A 13,399-nucleotide genomic window follows, 5' to 3' on the forward strand; every position below is an offset into this window, starting at 1 on the left:
CTTTTGAAAAATAGTTAGTTTATTTGCCTTTGTTTGATTTTTACGTTTTGCTTACGACTTGCCGAGGGTGTTCACTGTTCAGTTCCTGTTATAAAGTTTAGCTTACCAAAAAATTCAACTAGATGTCCAGGTTTATGATTTTATTCTTGAATTCAAATAATATTCAATTATGATCAAACAAAAGTTTCGTTAAGTAGGAGTAATCTTGCATTTTCTAGCGGTTAATGATGTTAAAAGTGTATTTTACTTCATACTTCAAATGATAGATTACAGCTAGAATAGGTACACACAAAAGGTCAAGAGCATATCTAATCAGATCATGCCTTTTACCTACAATATTTGACTATTATTCTACACACTTACCTACACTATATAGTTGAAATACTCTTGAATAATATCTTTTAACACTAACTAACATGTTTTGTACAAATCTCCTACTGTCAAGTTGAATCCCGGTAATAGTTGCATGAGAAGTTTATGTAACACATATTCAAAGCGCATGAGAGATCATATTTAAGGTGCTTATAATACACATAGGTGGATCCATATATGAGGTTGAAGGTGCCACCACACTCGAAAACCTCAATTAAATTTTTTATGTGTATATGTATATATGTATAAAAGATATAATGTATATTAATTCGACACGTATCCGTTGACATTTTCTGAAGAGTCCGAGCAACATAGAAGATGATTAAGTTGAAACAATTGCAGCCTTCGAAAATTGAGAATATTGGATCCACACTTTCATAACCTTTTTCAATTAAATACCAATACAACGCTCAATTAACATGGCATGAGACTCAAATTTGACATAAGTCACGAGTCCTTAGAGCTTTGTCATTTGAACTAAGCTTCAGAGACTTAATTGACTAATTAGTCAAGGATAAGGCACAAGATTCCCTTAAATGGAGTTTCAAAGGTTGGATTACCCCATTCATTTTTTTCCAATTTTATATGCACTTTTGGCTTATGTGACATCCAAACATCTCCCGCACATTAACTACGTGGAGTCACAGAGTGTGCCACATAAATTAAAAGGTGTATAAAATTACAAAAATAAATAAATGAGTTCGAGGATAATAGAACCTTAATTTAGTTATCATGTGTGTGAGATTCCGGTCATAATCTAGGAAATTACTTAAACCTATTAACAATTTATTTTATTACGTCTCTAACAGTTTCTTTAATCTCAAAGAGTTCTTTTCAATCTATGAAAAAGGTATTCTTCTCCATTTCTGAAGTATTAATAATAGACCTTGATTAGTTTTCATTTCCCCATAAATAAGTTCACATTACTTAGCTAATTCATATTTGGAATGGAGAAACCACACAAAGCAACTCAATTTTTTTTTGGTCAACAAAAAGTGGAAGCAGTTACGAGAAATTTAGTATTTGGAAGATATTTCTCTCTATCACCTTTTTCCTCTCAAGAACAAAAATTGTTACGAGACATCTAGTATTTGGATGATATTTGATTGAGCAATGATCTCCTAGTAGTGGAGCTTTATTGAATGCCGCATCTAGACACAGATCAGAAACACCACGTTTCAAAGGATTCGAGTAGAAATAAGAGTGTGATTTTGCAAGGATCTTCTTCCGGTGAAGCTTTATTGAATGTCGCACCAGACAGAAATTCGAAAAACATGTTTCAAAGGACCTGAGTAGAAATAAGAGTATAGCTGTGCAAGGATATCTTACCATTGACACAAATAAGAAAAGACGTGTTACAAAGGACCTGAACAGAAATAGGAGTGTGGTTCTGCAGATCTCCTACCAGTGCAGCTTCTTTGAATGCCACACTAGACATAAATCATGAAAAAAAAGTTTCAAAAGACTTGAGTAGAAATAAGAGTGTGACTGTGCAAGGAAGGATCTAGATCCTTGCACAACACACTTTGAATTCTACTTAGGTCCTTTAAAACTTTTTTTTCATGATTTGTATCTGGTGTGACATTCAAAGAAGTCCCACTGGTAGGAGATTCTTGCACAACTACAATTCTGTTTCTGTTCAGGTCCTTTGAAATACGTTTTTCCTTATTAGTGTCAATGGTAGGAGATCCTTGCACAACCACACTCTTATTTTTACTCAGATCCTCTGAAACATGTTTTTTCCAATTTATGTCTGGTGCGACATTCAATAAGCTCCACCGGAAGAAGATCCTTGCACAACCACACTCTTATTTCTACTCGGGTCCTTTGAAACATGTTTTTCCTGATTTGTGTCTGGTGTGACATTCTAAAAAACTCCACTGCTCAGATATCCTTTAATAACAACACCTTTATTAGTACACGGGTCCTTTGAAACTGTTATTCAGATCTTTGTCTGGTGCGACATTCAATGAAGCTCCACTAGTAGGAGATCTCTTCACTTTGATGCCGCACCCGTTTCAGACTCTTAAAAAATACACTACTTTTGGTGAATTCGACACGCACGCATGAACATTTAAGAGTCTGAGCAACATAGAAGATGATTGAGTTGAACAAATCGCAACCTTTGAAAATTGAGAATATTGGATCCACTTCTATATCCTTCTTTAGTTAAATACCAATACAAAGCTCAATTAGCATGACATGAGAATCAAATTTGTCTAGGGGAGTACTTGTGCCTATTCCAATTAATTCTATTATGTCTCAACAATTTCTTTAATCTCAAAGGGTTCTTTTCTATCTATGAAGAAGGTATTCTTCTCCATTTTTGAAATGTGAATAACAGACCTTGATTAGTTTTCATTTTCCCATAAATAAGTTAACATTGCTTAGCTAATTCATATTTGGAATGGAGTAACCACACAAAGCAACTTAATTTTTTGTTAACAAAAAATGGAAGCAGTTAGACATGAGACAACTAGTATTTGGATGATATTTCACGTGTATATTGGAATCAGTTACACATGAGACAACTAGTATTTGGATGATGTTTCTCTCTGTCAATTTTTTTCCTTTAAGGTTAAAAATGATATCGCCAAAAAAAGTTCTGGCTCTTGACCGCTCACAGAAAAGAAACTAAATAAAACAAAGAACCAAAAACCCAAACTATTCCTCTTTATCACTTTTTTTCTCTAAAAGACAGAAAATGGCATCGCCAATAAACCGTTCTGGCTCTTGACCACCCACAGGAAAGAAAAACAAACAAGGAACCAAAAACCCAAATTATTCCTCTTTATCACTTTTTTCATCTGGCCAAGAAGATGGAAGCGTCAAAAAAACGTTCTGGCTCTTGATTGCCCATAGGAAAGAAGAGGTGGTCATAATCGTCTGATGATAAACCTCCTTCTTCGTGCGTCCAAAGATTTACACATATTTATTTAGTGAATATTTAAGTTTAATTTGAATTAAAAAATATTGAGAGTCAATTAAGGAATTGAAGAAATTGATAGTTGTTAATCAAATTCTTGCTATGGAAGGAGATATGCATTTTAATTATTGAAAGTCGATAAATTTAGAATAAAGCAATATTTGGATAAAATATCCTCAAACGCCTAAATGTAGTAATTTATACTTATTTACTTGGGGCACTGGCAAAATCTATCTATTGATTCAACAATTTGTTAATCTACTTTGAACTAACCTTCAGGAACTTAATTGACTAATTAATCATAGGTCTAACTCATCGATGACCCCCTAATTAGCATAATATAACACTTAGACATTTTAACGGGATGATCTTCATTTAGAAAGACCTCATGTAGTGTTTTACTATGTCATTTTGACACTTTTTAGATACATGGCATAATGAGTGAGATACATTCGTTGACCGGTGCATGAAAATGCTTTTTAGTTAATTTTTAATTCATCTTTAATTTCTTTAAACTAAGCTAAAAAATTATTTGAGATAGTAATGGTGTGCAAATGTGGAGTGGGGTAGAATCTGCAAAAGAATTGGGGAGGTTGCACTACAACAAAAATAATTTTTAGTGGCATTAAATATTAAAACTAATAAAAAGTGTTAAAGTCTTTATTGCCATTAGTTAAATATCATTAAAATCAATGTCACTAAAGACTTTAGGAACATATACAAATTGCCGCTAAAAATACATATTTAGCGGTAATTAAGAATTAAATGTCGCTAATGATTATTTTTTTTGTAGTGTTGGAGGGGGGAGGGGTTGGAGAAGACGACGGGGTTGTGGGTTTTTCTTCGTTTTTTTCATTTAATTATTTGGAAAAAATTATGTGTCATTGATCCGTTTTTATTTTATTCAGACATAATTATTTAAAAATAATTGTTGATACAAATGACAAATGTCATCATTTAATTTGTCACTTTACGCATCATTTGTGAGCATAACACGTGCACATTATAAATTTTTGCTTATATTAAAAATTAGGGTCAAAATGGCATAGCAGGATTCTACATCAAGTGTATACAGTAAACGTTGTCTAGTCAAGATGTCTAATTGAAACATCATGCCAATTCTAGGGGGCACCAATGGGTTAGGCCTAAATTATATTATCCCTAAACAACTTCTTTAATCTTGAGGGATTCTTTTCTATCTACGAAGAAAGAATTCTTCTCCATTTTCGAAATAAAGACCTAAATTAGTTCTCTTCATCATAAGTAGGTTCATAATACTCTACTAAATCACATTTGGAATGAAGTAACCACACAAAGCAACTTAACTCAATTAGTGTTTTTTTTTCTTTCAAAAAGTAGATGAAAACCGTTACACATGAGACAATCAGTAGTTGGTGATATTTCACTTTGTACCATGTGTTCGTAGCATTGTTATCTATTCTATGGACTGCTTATACAAGTATTTGCAGTAGGTTGTCTCGTTTTTAAACTAGTTTTTCTAGTACAACATTAGGGAAAATGTATTAACAATTGTTGATACATATAAGTAATTATATTTTGGTTGTGAATCCTGACAGATGACATATAAGTTTCAAAATTTTTTTTAATACTAATGATATATTCAATAATTATGCAAAAATTTTATAAATGACAATAATTAACAACTTAAATTTTTAGGAGACATTTAAAGAAATTTTGAAATTTTGATTATATTACTCCTTAAAATAAACGCCTCTACTCAAATTTAAAGCTTATTTGGAAAAACTTTTATTTTTTAGCTTATTTTAATTACTTTTAACTTAAAATTCAAGTACTAATAAATGCTTTTCTAATTTACCTGAACACACTTAAAAAAATAAATATTTTTCTTAAAATAATGCTTCATAACATCCGCACCTACCACCTGTCAAATCAATAAATACTGCCTAACCAAAACTAATGAAAACCAAAAACCCAAACCTATCACTCTTTTCCTCTCAAAGATTGAAAAAAAAATGGTAGAAAAAAGAGGTTATCATCATCGTCCGATGATAAATCTCCTTCGCTATGTCCAAAGGTTCACACAGATTAATTTTTCACTTTATTTTTTTTAGTATTTGCTGAGTCAGTTGATTTTTAATTATTTTTTTCTCTGATTCTTCTAGGCAAATGATAGCAATGTTGGTTCATCTGGAAAATCGATGCCGATCTTGGAGGTTTTCTATTAGTAGTATTTCTTATTTTATAATCATTCCTTTTTTTTCCTGTTCGGGTTTCCGTATTTGCGTTTAATCTTTATTAATTCAGATTTTCACCGTTTAGGTCCTATTTGGCAGAAAATATATCAAGGATTTTTTCAGACTCACAACACAAACTTAGAATTATATTCAACATTGAAAAGTCGGCTTGAAAAGCTTCCTGATATTGTAATTACTTTTGGTTCCACATGCTCATACAGATAATCACAAGGACAAGGTACTATTTGAGATCACATTGCCGACGAATATATGCATGTGATTATATCTTTTTCTGTTATATCTTTTCATAAACAAACTCTCTACCTCCATGAGATAGTGATAAGGTCTGCGTATATTTTACTCTCCCGAAACCTATGTTGTTGTTTTTGTTGCTGGAGTTGTGTATAATATACCTGCTATGGATGTTTCATATGGATTATATTTCTTATCTATATATAGTAGTTATTGGTGTTCCCAAACTTTGGTAGACTGAGGATTGATCAAGAGAATGAGAGGTGGCTCTTATTACAACAAAAAATTTCAAAGATCATCTTCAAACAACATATCAACTCTCTCACAGGTGTTTGACGTTGCCTAGGAAGTGTCAAACCACCTAAGTATATCTCACCATAACCTCATAGTCAATCATAAATCCTACTATTTGGAAAATTTAGGATTTGAAATCACGATATCAAATCGCATTGTCCAAAAGTTGATTTGAAATCATGATTCCAAATTCAGATTGTAGAGTTGATAGGAAGCTTGTAATTGATTAGTTTTGGAGGTGGCCAGCATATCCTTAATGGCGATGAATACAATTTACTAATTTTTTTTTTAAAAAAATAAAAATCGTGATTCCAAATTGCATGTCCAAATTGCCTACTAATTTTCTAGTTTAGAATTAAATCCAAACTCGGTATGAACGACAATAAAAAGGAAAAAAATAAGAAAAAATTTATGAAATCGAACATTTGTGCAACATCCTTTCATAATCATAAATGAGGTTCGATTATATGATCTATGACAATCCTTTCCTCTTGAATTATGTTGTGTGTGGTTGAGTTAGCCCATTTGACATGGTATAAGAGTCCGGCGTATCCTAATTATTACTTATCTGATGATTTGCTAAATTTGTTTGTCATTAGAAGCTACTTAATGATATAGTAGATATTGACGGATGAACTCATGAACAAATTCGTGTCCAACCCCAGGGATGCTGCGACATAAAATGAATTTGAAAAGGGTTGCGCACAGAGGATTCTGAACGAGTTATGATACTTGCAGCAACAAACACGCCATTTCATCAGGTTGTGATAAGGCGACTGTCCCGTAGGTAAAAGAGGAACGACTAATTTGTAGATAATATTTAAATAGAGTTTTATATATCACTTGCTTAATGCCCTTAATATGTCTTCTCTGTACAGGTTGATGGTCAATTTACCAGATGCTCCAAACAACGCAAAAATTCTAAAGTTGATACTCACAAAAGAAGACTTGGCTCATGATGTCGATCTAGATTCAGTTGCATGCATGACAAATGGATATTCCAAAAGTAACCTTAAGGTGTCTGTACTATTCATGTTTGCTTGGATAAATTACTAGTCCTATTTCATCATTCTGAAAACAAAGCGTGTTCAAACTTCAAAATGATGAAACAGGACTAATCGTTTATTTAAGCAAACATGATTAGAAAAAACACCTTAAGGTCACTTCCTGAATATCCATTTGTTGTATTTGCAATTGAATCCAGATCAACATCCTGAGCCAAGTCTTCTTTGCGAGTATCACTTTTGGATCTGTGTATAGCAGCTGCATATCTACCCATTAGAGAGATAGTAGGAAAATAAAAGAAGTTTAAGCTTTTCTATGTTTGATGTTAGTTCGTTGGTTGCTTAACTAAGATAGAAAATAACATGTTGGCTAAGGTATAGCTTTCTCTGCTTGATGTTTGTTCGTTGATTGCTTAACTGAGGCAGAAAATAAGATGTTGGCTCTTCCAATAGATTTTTTTTCTCCACGATTCTGTTAAGGATGTCAATTCCACTTTCTTTTGATAATTTTCATGGGTTTTAGAGGATCCTTTGAAGCATCTTTAATTCAATCATCACAGATCTGATGTGGATTTTTTTTCAAATTTAATTCTACTCATATCCTTTAAAACTTCTTTTTTCATGATTTGTATGCGGTGTGGCATTCAAAGAAGCTCCACTGGTAGGAGATCCCCGCACAACTATACTTCTGTTTGTGTTCAAGTCCTTCCAAATATGTTTTTCCCGATTAGTGTCAATGGTAGGAGATTCTTGCACAACCACACTCTTATAAACGTGTTTTTTATAATATCTGTCTAGTTTTGCCAAAAAAAAACGTTTTGGCTCTTTACCGCCCACAGGAAAAAAACAACAAAAGGAACCAAAAATCGAAACTATTCCTCCTTATCACTTTTTTTCTCTATTCAAGAAGATGGTATCGCCAAAAAATGTTCTAGCTCTTGATTGGACACACGAAAGAAGAGGTGATCATAATCGTCTGATGATAAGCCTCCTTCTTCGGGCGTCAAAACTTTTATACATATTTATTTGGCATAATAAATATATTGGATCCTAAACTTGATTCAAATTTTAACTTTTACCTTTAACTTTCATAATGCACAAACAAACACTTTAACTATTCAACTTTTAAATAAATAAACACATGAGTCCTACATGACACAATACACGTAAGACACCACTTAGGACGAAAAATAACATGTACGATGACATGTAGAACATGTGTGTCTGTTTGTTCAATTTTATACAAGTTTAAGTGTCTATTTGTGCACACCCAAAATTGAAGAACACAAATATGATTGAAGTCAAGTTAAAGGACATATTTTTGTATTATGGCTACTTATTTAGTGAATATTTTAGTTTGATTTGCATTAAGAAAAAATTGAGAGTCAATTGCTATATTGGATAGTTACATTTAAGGAATGGGAAAAAGGATAGATATATCCCCGAACTATTGTAAATGATATGCAAATACCCTTCATCATACTTTTGGGACACTGGTTCCCCTGTCGTCATACTTTTGGAACATTGATACCCCTGTCGTCATACTTTTGGGACATTGGTGCCCCTGCCGTCATACTTTGGGGACATTAGTGCCCCTGCCCCTTCGTTAGAGTAAAGGGCATATATGCTCTAATTTATGGACGACAGGGACACCAATGTCCCAAAAGATGACGGCCGCATACCATTTATGGTAGTTCGCGGATATATTTATCCTTTTTTTCTTAAGGAATTGAAAAACTAATAGAGTAATAGTTGTTAATCAAATTCTTGCTATGGAAGGAAATTGCATTTTAATTATCTAAAGTCGATAAATTTAGAATAAAGCAATATTTGGACAAAATATCCTCAAACGCCTAAATGTAGTAATTTATACTTAATTTACTGGGGGCAATAGCAAAATCTATCTCTTGATTCGACAATTTGTTAATCTACTTTGAACTAACCTTCATGAACTTAATTGACTAATTAATCATAGGTCTAACTCATCGGTGACAAGACATTTTAACGGGACGATCTTCCTTTTAGAAACACCTCATGTAGTGTTTCCCTATGTCATTTTGACACTTTTTGGGTACATGGCATAATGAGTGACATACACTCGTTGACCAGTGCATGCTTTTTAGTTAATTTTTAATTCGTCATTAATTTCTTTAAAAATAGCTTTAAAATTGTTTGAGATAGATATGATGTGCAGATGTGGAGTGGGATAGTTTCTGCAAAAGAATTGGGGTGGTTGGGGGAGGGTTGGAGAAGACGACGGGGTTGTGAGTTTTTCTTCTTTTTTTTCCCTTCAATTATTTGGAAAAAATTATGTGTCATTGATCAGTTTTTATTTTTATTCAAAATTTAAAAATGATTGTTGATACAAATGACAAATGTCATCATTTAATTTGTCACTTTACGTGTCAATTGTGAGCATAACTCATACACATTATAAATTTTTGCTTATATTGAAAATTAGCGTCAAAATGACATAGCGAAATTCTACATCAAGTGTATACAATAAACATTGTCTAGTTAAGATGTCTAATTGAAACATCATGCCAACTTTAGGGGGTATCAATTTAATTATATTATCGCTAAACAACTTCTTTAATCTTGAGGGATTCTTTTCTATCTACGAAGAAAGAATTCTTCTCCATTTTCGAAATAAAGACCTTCCTTAGTTTTCTTTTCACCAAAAATAGGTTCACAATATTACTCAATTAATTCACATTTGGAACGAAGTAACTCACACAAAGCAACTTAACTCAATTAGTGTTTTTTTCTTTCAAAAAAGTAGATGAAAATCGTTGCACATGAGACAATCCGTAGTTGGTGATATTTCACTTGTACCATGTATTCGTAGCATTGTTATCTATTCTATGGACTGCTTATACAAGTATTTGCAGTAGGTTGTGTTGTTTTTAAACTAGTTTTTCCGGTACAATATTAGGATAAATGTATTAACAATTGTTGATACATATAATTAATTATATAAGTTTCAAAAAAATTTAAACACTAATTATATATTCAATAATTATGCAAAAGTTGTATAAATCACAATAATTAACAACTTAAATTTTTAAGAGACATTTAAAGAAATTTTGAATATACTACTCCTAAAAATAAAAGCCTCATTACAATAATCAAATTTGAAGCTTATTTGGAAAAAAACTTATTTTTTAGCTTATTTTAATTACTTTTAAGTTAAAATTCAAGTACTAATAAATGCTTTTCTAATTTACCTGAACACACTTAAAAAAATTAAATTTTTTTCTTAAAATAATGCTTCAAAACATCCGCACCTACCACCTGTCAAATCAATAAATACTGCCTAACCAAAACTAATGAAAACCAAAAACCCAAACCTATCACTCTTTTCCTCTCAAAGATTGAAAAAAAAAATGGTAGAAAAGAGAGGTTATCATCATTGTCCGATGATAAATCTCCTTCGCGATGTCCAAAGGTTCACACAGATTAGTTTTTCGCTTTATATTTTTTTAGTATTTGCTGAGTCAGTTGATTTTTAATTATTTTTTTCTCTGATTCTTCTAGGCAAATGATAGCAATGTTGGTTCATCTGGAAAATCGATGCCGATCTTGGAGGAATCCAAGAATATTGAATTCACATGTCATTCAGGTGCTGAAACGGAGAAGCCTTGCTGCCAACTTATATCAGAGTTTCTGGAGGTTTTCTATTAGTAGTATTTCTTATTTTAAAACCATTTCTTTTTTTTCCTGTTCGGGTGTATGTGTTTGCATTAAATCTTTATTAATTCAGATTCGCACTGTTTTGGGTCCCATTTGGCAGAAAATATATTAAGGATTTTTTCAGACTCAAACACAAACTCGACATCTCTGGTTAAAACAGTAACAACGCCATCCACTGCATTTTTGCTGGTTCTTTATCTATTTTTGCTGTTGAATTTCTTTGATATAATGTGAATACACTGCTCACCTTTTGTTTGATATCTAATAGAATGTGAATACATTGCAGAATCCAACAGTGGATATTTCTGGGCAACATTTCATGGCTGGTGCAGGCAAAGACATGCAATGATTTGTGTGATAAATCGTGAAGAGGTAGTGCTCTAATTTAGATTACCTTGACTCTCCTCACTATTTTTAATGTTGCTTTGTTCTATTGTTCGGTTCGGTTCGGAAAACCACCCGAGAATTGAGTTTGGAGTATTCTCTTTGGGCATTGCAGTATTCCCTGGAACCTCTTCAGGCATTATGAGCAAACTACTACCATAGCAATTTGAATATGAAACATATAGCACATTGAAGGACTGCATTAGTTGGCTTTTTTTTTTATTATTGATATCTTAGATGAATTTTATATTGTATATACAATATGATTAATCATTGTTTGTGGAAACGATCAGTACCAAAACTCGATGGCTTTGATTGAGAGGAATGGAAGCAGAGAACCATACCCTTGGGTGGAATACTAGTGGGCTTCTCAATTCTGGCGATCAGATCGTCTTCCTCTCAATCTGTGAGCTGTGCTTAGACGCCCCTGCTGTGGATTATCCGGACAAGTTACTCGCTAATACATTGTTTGAGGTGTGAATTCTTTCTATGAATATAAAACATTGCAAAGTGGAATTTCTGTTCCTTCCTTTTTTGGGTTAAACTTTACTCTTTACATTTCATTATACTTTTTCAGGCTGGCTGTATTCAATGAGAGCCAGAATTTGCTCATTTTGTTTGTGAAAGATTAAATCCAAACTCGGTATGAACGACATTAAAAAGGAAAAAAATTTATGAAATCGAACATTTGTGCAACATCCTTTCATAATCATATATTGAGGTTTGATTATATGATCTATTACAATCCTTTCCTCATGAATTATGTTGTGTGTGGTTGAGTTAGGCCATTTAACATGGTATAATAGTCTGGCGTATCCTAATTATTACTTATCTGATGCTTTGCTAAATTTGTTTGTCATTAGAAGCTACTAAATGATATAGCAGATATTGACTGATGAACTCATGAACAAATTCGTGTCCAACCCCAGGGATGTTGCGACATAAAATGAATTTGAGAAGGGTTGTGCACAGAGGATTCTGAACGAGTTATGTTACTTGCAGCAACAAACACGCCATTTGATCAGGCTGTCATAAGGCGACTACCCCATAGGTAAAAGAGAAACGATTAATTTGTAGATAATATTTAAGTTGAGTTTTATATATCACTTGCTTAATGCCCTTAATATGTCTTCTCTTACAGGTTGATGGTCAATTTACCAGATGCTCCAAACAACGCAAAAATTCTAAAAATGATACTCGCAAAAGAAGACTTGGCTCATGATGTCGATCTGGATTCAGTTGCATGCATGACAAATGGATATTCCAAAAGTAACCTTAACGTGTCTGTACTATTCATGTTTGCTTGGATAAATTACTAGTCCTATTTCATCATTCTGAAAACAAAGCGTCTTCAAACTTCTGAATGATGAAACATGACTAATCGTTTATTTAAGCAAACATGATTAGAAAAAACACCTTAAGGTCACTTCATGAATATCCATTTGTTGTATTTGCAATTGAATTCAGATCAACATCCTGAGCCAAGTCTTCTTTTGCGAGTATCACTTTTGGAACCTGTGTATAGCAGATGCATATCAACCCGTTGGAGAGATAGTAGGAAAAAAAATTGTAGCTTTTCTATTTTTGATGTCAGTTTGTTGGTTGCTTAACTGAGCTAGAAAATAACATGTTGGCTAAGGGTAAAGCTTTCTCTGCCTGATGTTTATTCGTTGATTGCTTAACTGAGGCAGAAAATAAGATGTTTGCTCTTCCAATTGATTTTTTTCTCCGCGATTATGTTATGGATGTCAACTCCACTTTCTTTTGATAATTTTCATGGGTTTTAGAGGATCCTTTGAAGCATCTTTAATTCAATCATCACAGATCTGATGTATTTTTCGTTTTTCAAATTTAATTCTTTGGTACTTATGGTAATCCTGCTTTCTTTGTTAAAGAAAAAGACAGTCTGGTGCATGAAGTATCCACCTCATTCGGTGCCCGGTGCATAGAAGGGCTGAGCTTCTTGAGTGGAATGATCTGTATGGAGAAGGGCTCTCGAAAGAAGCAGTCTCTGAAATACATCATGTAAAGACTCTCTATATGTAAATGTTTATTCTTCCTTGGTAAAAATCTTGATTCCGTCAAATATGATTTGGTACTTAAAGCACAAACTTATGAATTGATTCTGTTATTTATGTGGAGAAGGGCAGAGTAGCAAATCCATCCTTCTCTAGCTGTGTTTATAGTTGGCCTAAAAGATATGTTTTGGATGAATTTTTCAATCATCATTAAAAGAAAAGATAATTAATTACGCATCA

General features: G+C 32.8%; 1 long non-coding RNA gene across 2 annotated transcripts; it reads left to right on the top strand.

The window, feature by feature from the left end:
- The first annotated feature begins 5,199 nt into the window (after positions 1 to 5,199).
- On the top strand, positions 5,200 to 7,591 carry LOC104648033 (uncharacterized). Of its 2 annotated transcripts, none has more exons than XR_742046.4 (5): positions 5,200 to 5,354; positions 5,443 to 5,493; positions 5,600 to 5,752; positions 6,726 to 6,847; positions 6,939 to 7,591. It is a non-coding gene; the product is annotated as an uncharacterized lncRNA (long non-coding RNA). The 2 variants fall into 2 exon arrangements; XR_011221825.1 differs by having other exon boundaries at positions 5,216 to 5,354; positions 5,443 to 5,504.
- The last annotated feature ends 5,808 nt before the right edge of the window (positions 7,592 to 13,399 follow it).

This window comes from Solanum lycopersicum, chromosome 6, assembly GCF_036512215.1.
Source record: "Solanum lycopersicum chromosome 6, SLM_r2.1".
Classification (NCBI taxonomy): domain Eukaryota; kingdom Viridiplantae; phylum Streptophyta; class Magnoliopsida; order Solanales; family Solanaceae; genus Solanum; species Solanum lycopersicum.